We start from the raw sequence: 6,533 nt of genomic DNA on the forward strand, positions 1-6,533 counted from the left end.
CTAGAACATGGGCTACTGGTTCGTGAGAACATCACTAGGGGGAAAAACAAAAACAGAAACAAAAAGTAATACTTCCTTCCCAGTATTTTTCAGTGAGAGTAGAAACGAGTGAGTCCTTTTCTCCTACTCTATGAAAGATGAAGAACCTGAGAGTTGAGATCTTGCGCAAGTAACCACACCTGCAGGGAGTTCAGACGTACAATGGCTGTGCCTCGTCAGAGGACGGTTTGGGGGCACTTTCTCCCAACACTTGTGTCATATATTTATTCTGCTCCCTATCTGTGATATTCTCTGAGCCTTGGAAGCAGGTGATACAGATGTCCCATTGAGGGCTGATCACTTTCCTGAAGTGGAATTGATCTTCAAAATACTAGAATGAATGGACACATAGGATACAGATGTTGTGATAAGGGAACCCAGAATGGTGGAACCTGCAAAAATGAATATAATTATTTCAACTCCATTTGTGTCACTGCAGTACAGAGATAAAAGTGGAGATGTGTCACAAGAAAAATGATGGATGACGTTGGACTTGCAGAAATGTAGTGTTATCACGCCAAACACAGTGACAGAGGAATTCACAGTTCCAATCATGTAGGACCCAGTGAGCAAGGCAAGGCAGCATCGTGAAGACATAATGGTAGAATAATGTAAAGGTTTGCAGATAACTATGTAGCAATCATAAGCCATTGAGCAAAGCAGAAAACATTCAGTAGCTGCCAAAAGGATGAAAATGTACAATTGGGTAAAACGACCTATAAAGGAAATGCTCTTGTTTGAAGTCAGCAGGTTCTCTAAGGTTTTAGGTGTGATGGCAGTCGAGTAACTGAGGTCAAGGAATGAAAGATGGATGAGGAAGAAATACATCGGAGTATGAAGCTGAACATCTAGTCAAATTATCAGCATCATGCCTGTGTTCCCCAGCACAGTGGCTATGTATATAAGGAGAAACACCACAGAGAGTGAACTTCTTTGGATTCTCTGAGTCCCAAGAGGATGAAGTCAGGTTTATTTGTCCGATTCCAGATGTTCATAGTGAATGATCCTAAATGATGAGAAATCAAAGGTAATGCATTGGTTTCATGATGGCATAGAAGTTCTTTTGTATGTTTGTCACTGTACTTTTATAATATGTTATAGAACTGTAAACAGATTTCCAAAAAGAAGTACAAAGTGACACTTCATTATTTACATCATAAGTGATAATATGTGTTGTAATTCCAAGAAAACTGGTGCTAGTCTAAATAACTTCCTCTTATGTGTTTAACCTGCATGAATTGTTTTCGTGGACATGATAATAATATCCCCTCACTTTGCAAAAGATCTAAGTTGCAGAACTCAGATAATTAATGTAAACCTAGCACAAATCCATGTAGAGTCTAGAATCATGTCTAAAATGTAAGACACTAAAGGATCTTAGCCACACACTTATTCCAGTAAGTCTAAATGAAAGGTTACAATTTAATGAAGAAGGACAGAAAACAACTTTAATGCATCATTTCGTGGATTTTTCAATATCAATTAACCTACCGAATTTTACTGATTTTACGGAATTTTATTAGGCTACAATAAGACAGATAAATTAATAAATATGGGGTACTGTTTCTGACTATTTAAGACAATTTTAAGCAAAATTATTTTATTGAAATATAAATCATCCCTTGTTCAATCTCCTTCCATTGATTCTTTTTTCACAATCCGAATGTACTTTTGTAAGTACCAAATGATATGTGCACTTTAACTTTTAAATGTAATCTCTATTTTAACAGCTTCAAGACTTCACAATTAAAAAAAATACTTACCCTGAGTGCCAAAGTTGGTAGAAAAAATTGGAGACAAAATATTTTCAATAGCATTGGACTGAAAATATTCAACTCCCAAATTTTCTTACAAATGAAAGAAAAATATATTTATGGTTTTGAACCTGTCAGTCTTAGAGCTTTTATTTTCCTTTTGAGTATTTTTCCTTTTTTGTGAACTCATTTGAAAAAAATTCAGATGTTAATTGAATTATCCTTGACACTTTCCTCAGTTGTTTGTGAAAGTCAGTTGTAAAGGAAGTTATGCCTCACATTTATTTCAAGAGAAATTGTGAATATGAACAGAACATTCTATGAGTTTTATCTCTAATCCATGACACCAGAATTTTCCTTGTAATGTCAAAAGCATCACGTAACGTGGTCATCCATCAGTGGCACTTTCTAAGACAGATTTCTTGGCAAGTTTTCAGGAACTGAGGTCAAAGGAGTAATTCAGCAAAGGAATTGCTTTTCCCTGGGAGCCTTATAAAGAAGAAAATGATAAATGTTTTATCATTCTAATGCAGTGTATTAATTCATATGACCATTAGTTCATTAAATTTATGTAGTATAATATTTAAATAACATTCAGTTCATACCAGTGAATTTTTAAATAGTGTGGCTAGATGGAGTTTTTTTTAAATTGAAAGTTTTACTTCATTAATGCAACTGTGATTATAGAACTATAATTGTGGTTCTCTCTTTTCATCAAAAATTTCTCTTCACAGTAGAAACATACCATTCTAGAAAATTATAATGAATCAAATTGCACAGTTTGAGAGCCCAGGCCCAATTGATGCATCTACAAAAAAAAAAAAGAAAGAAAGAAAGAAAGAAAGAAAGAAAGAAAAAAAAATAAAGGAAGGAAGGAAGAAAATAAAAAAAGGAAGGAAGGAAGAAAAAAGATAAATGAAAAAAATCTCCCCAGCTCTCAGGATCATTTCAGAAGAGAGAACACAAATGTTGCAGTAGTCAGAGGAACAGGGGATTGGCTATGAAGTGGCATCACCTTAGATGTCTGAAGTTGCACTCATAAAGTCTCAACAAAATTACTGGTTAAACATGATCTGAACAAAACAATAGAAATACTATTTTGGACAGCGATAGCCATATCACAACTTTGATATGCACTATGGATTTGACATGATGCCACACAGACATTTACTAAGCCATATTCATTATAGTTGCTCTGGCAATATCTATAAAAAGTAAATGTTCCTAAACTGCTTAGTAGATAATGATAATGGAACACATGATCACTATAGGATATAGTTCAGTCATACAAAAAATGAAACCATGAATTTGCAGGAAAAAAAGATGGAACTAGAAAATATAAAGTTTATTGCGGCAACTCAGACCTTGAAAGACAAGTGCCTAAAGGTTTTTCTAATCTGAGTCTCCTAACCTCAAAGCATCTTATGTCAGTACACATGCTTAAGTACACAATGAAACCAAGAAAATAAGAAGGGACCTTTCAGGGTCTGGGGGAGCAGTAAGCAAGGAAAGATGGGAAAAATAATAGGAAAGTATAATCTCAAAATGTAAGACATGTTACTATTTATTAGGGTGCTTATTATTCAACTTCTCATAACTTCAGCTCAAAATAAAGAATTTCATATTTGCATGTTAATTTCATGAGTTCTATGTTAATTAGCATATAAAAGTTAATATTTCAATACTTGGTATTGTATTGAATATGTTGTATATATTATGCACAATGAGCTATGTAAAATGTTGTCATTACTTAGTGAAATTGTTCAAAATCCTTTCTTCTACCTTTTGAATGATATGGTTTATAGTTATTATTGATAGTCATCTTACAGTGCAGCTGCATACCAGAAATTATTTTTATCATGGAAAATTCAGTTATATTCTTGTCTCAAACATGTTGTGGTTTTCCTTCTTTTGTCTCTTGTCATATCATCACACCTCCCCAACCATTTCATTTCATTCCTCCTTTCTCTTTCTTTAGAAAATAAAGGGACAAATATAAAAGAAAATAGACAAGAAATTTAAAGAAACAGAGGGAAACAGTATAGAACACACACAGAAAAAAATTCCATGAAGACACAAAATTGGAAAATTTTATATAAAATTAAAAAATATAAAAATGCTCCAAAAACACCAATGACACACAAAATCAAAAAATTAAGCAAAAGAACCTCAAACAAATAAACAAAAACAACAAGAGAAACAATACCACCCTGAGTGTGTAATGTATTTAGAGGATGTAATATGTTTGCTTTTTAATGTTATGCATGTGGCCTGCATATGTCTAAACCAGATTGGGTCCTAGGTCAGAGAGGGAAATATTGCACAAGTCCTCATTCTAAATACAAAATCTAACTGCAATTGACTACTGCTCACAAAAAGAAAATTGCATTTCTCCAACAGTGTGTCCTTTGTATAAAAACCACACTTAAGTGCGGGGCTTATTCTTAGCTGTTGGGACCAATTGGAGTCCTGGCCTTCAGCTGCTCTTCCCTGTCTAGAGCCTTCTAATTGAAGTTTCTAAAAGCTGCGCCAAGCCTAGAGGATCAGAGGATGGGATTTTCACCTGTTGGCCATTGACTGCTGGGTATTTAAGCCTCCATGGTGCTATTAAAGAAGGGCTTTTGTACCACTGATGGGAAGTCCATGTGTCCGTCTGTCTCTGTGTGTGTTGCTCAACCTCCAGCCTCTTGCCCAAAGCTCGCCAACTGAATTCTAGTGCATAGAGCGCAGATGGGGGGCGTGGTGCGGGGGCACTTAGCAAAGAAAATTCAGCTCAAAATTAACTCAATACTATTTTTGACAGTATCATATTTTTTTCTCAATATATTCTCTCATAAAAAAACATTTCATGGTTTTTATGTTCTAGGTCATTTGTTTATACATTATAATTTCTAATTTTCTATGTGAAAGTGTCTGTGTCTGTGTGTGTGTGTGTGTGTGTGTGTGTGTGTGTGTGTTTATGTGTATGTATTTCCTGGGCTTTTTTTTTAGTTTATTTTTTTTGTCCAACTCTGCTTTTGTGGCTGTTATTGTTGTCATTGTTTCTTGTATTTTTTCCTAATGAGAGGAAAAAAATGAACGTATTTGTGTGAGTGTGATGGTCAGAAGATATCTGAGAGATTAAAGATAAGGAAAAACTGATAAGAATATTTTGTGAAAGAAATCTACTTTCAATATAAAGAAAAGACAAAAGTAAAATAAGCATCTGAATAACTGAAAAAATAATCAAAATAAATATTTTTATTTCCCAATTTGACAGATTGTATCATTTTAAAGTATGTCACTAGGATTGGAGACAATTTGTATGTATTTATATGTTAACTTATTTTCCACCAAAAACAATATTTTTCATGATATATTGAAGACTTTTAAATTTGTGTTTAGGGATGGTAAATTGGAAAATTGTAGTCAGAATGTACTGAATGAAAACAAATCAATGAAAATCCCCATGTTCATGTTAATACCCAAACACAAGTAGGGATGGCATGATTGTCTAAGGAATCATAGATTAATTTCTAAGGTATCATAGCTTAACATTGTTCACAAGTATGTGAAAAATGGTATGCATGATTAAACTTTATAAAAAGGCTAACATTTCATATTAATTATAGGTTGTAAATATAAAACCACACATGTCTTTCTGTCACCTCTAATGTGAAGATGTTAGGTTGCTTAGTACTTATTTTATTTAAAATGTAAGATTATTTTCCATTCAGATTTTATTTGTAACATTAAACATACTAATGTGGAAAACAATAGAGGAAGACACCTAACACTAGCCCTCCCACAAACCCTCAAGTACACAGAAAACACACACACATAAACAGACACTGCTTGCACTGGCTTTTTGGAAACCTATTACCTTTGTATGATACCTTATTCAATCTAGATATAGTAGGGAGGGCCTTCAACGTTCCCCAAAGCAATATGCCTTGCCCTCTCTGAGTAGTGAATATGGGGTGGGGTGGAGAGAATAGGTGGAGAAAATGGGAGGAGAGGAGGAAATGGGAACTGAGGTTGGTATGTAAAATGGAAAATAGATAGTTTGTTTCATTTTTTGTAAAAAAAGAAAATAAATTATAAAAAAGAGAAGTAAAGGGGGGAAGCTTCATTTGCAAGTGTTGAAAAAACATCCATTTTAGACTGGAGATTTCAAATTCTTCTATAGTTACTTTTCCATTTCAAATAAATATATTATCTGAAAAACAAACAAACAGGCAAACATAGACAAAGAATACAGAAACTTATTGTTATTCCTTTTGATCTCTGGTCCCTTTAAGGGGCAAGTCACGCCCACTCCCAAGGACTTCTGACCTCTCGTCGCCATCTTTCTTTCTTTGTGTTTCCTCTCTTGGCGTGTGCACATGTGTTTTCTGTCTTTTCCCTCTCTCCTTTTCTCTGTTTCTGTCTTTCTTTCTCTCCCTCTCCTTCTCCCTCTCCCTTTCTTTCTCTGTCCCCTCCCCTTTTCCTCCATAACCCCCTGAATAAATATTTTAGTCTCATTTTACATGTCCATGTCTCTGTCTCCTGCCTGCCTGCCCACAGCCAGCTCTGCTGCTCACCGCGGGGAGTCTGTACCGCTCTGGCAGCTTCTGCCTGGCTCGTGACCGCTCTGTGAGTCTGCTGCCCTGGGATCTTGGGCAGGCCGCTTGGGGGGGGGTGGCACGCCAGCAGCATTTTTTTAAGGAATATTACTTATTAGGACACATACAAGTCTGTAGGTGGAGAAAACAAAAAAAT

At 35.0% G+C, this 6,533-nt stretch overlaps 1 pseudogene; it reads right to left on the bottom strand.

The window, feature by feature from the left end:
• Positions 1 to 336: 336 nt before the first annotated feature.
• Positions 337 to 1,034, bottom strand: LOC148122523 (olfactory receptor 8H3-like; annotated as a pseudogene).
• Between the last annotated feature and the right edge of the window lie 5,499 nt (positions 1,035 to 6,533).

This window comes from Myodes glareolus, chromosome 3, assembly GCF_982192425.1.
Source record: "Myodes glareolus chromosome 3, mMyoGla1.1, whole genome shotgun sequence".
NCBI classification, from domain to species: domain Eukaryota; kingdom Metazoa; phylum Chordata; class Mammalia; order Rodentia; family Cricetidae; genus Myodes; species Myodes glareolus.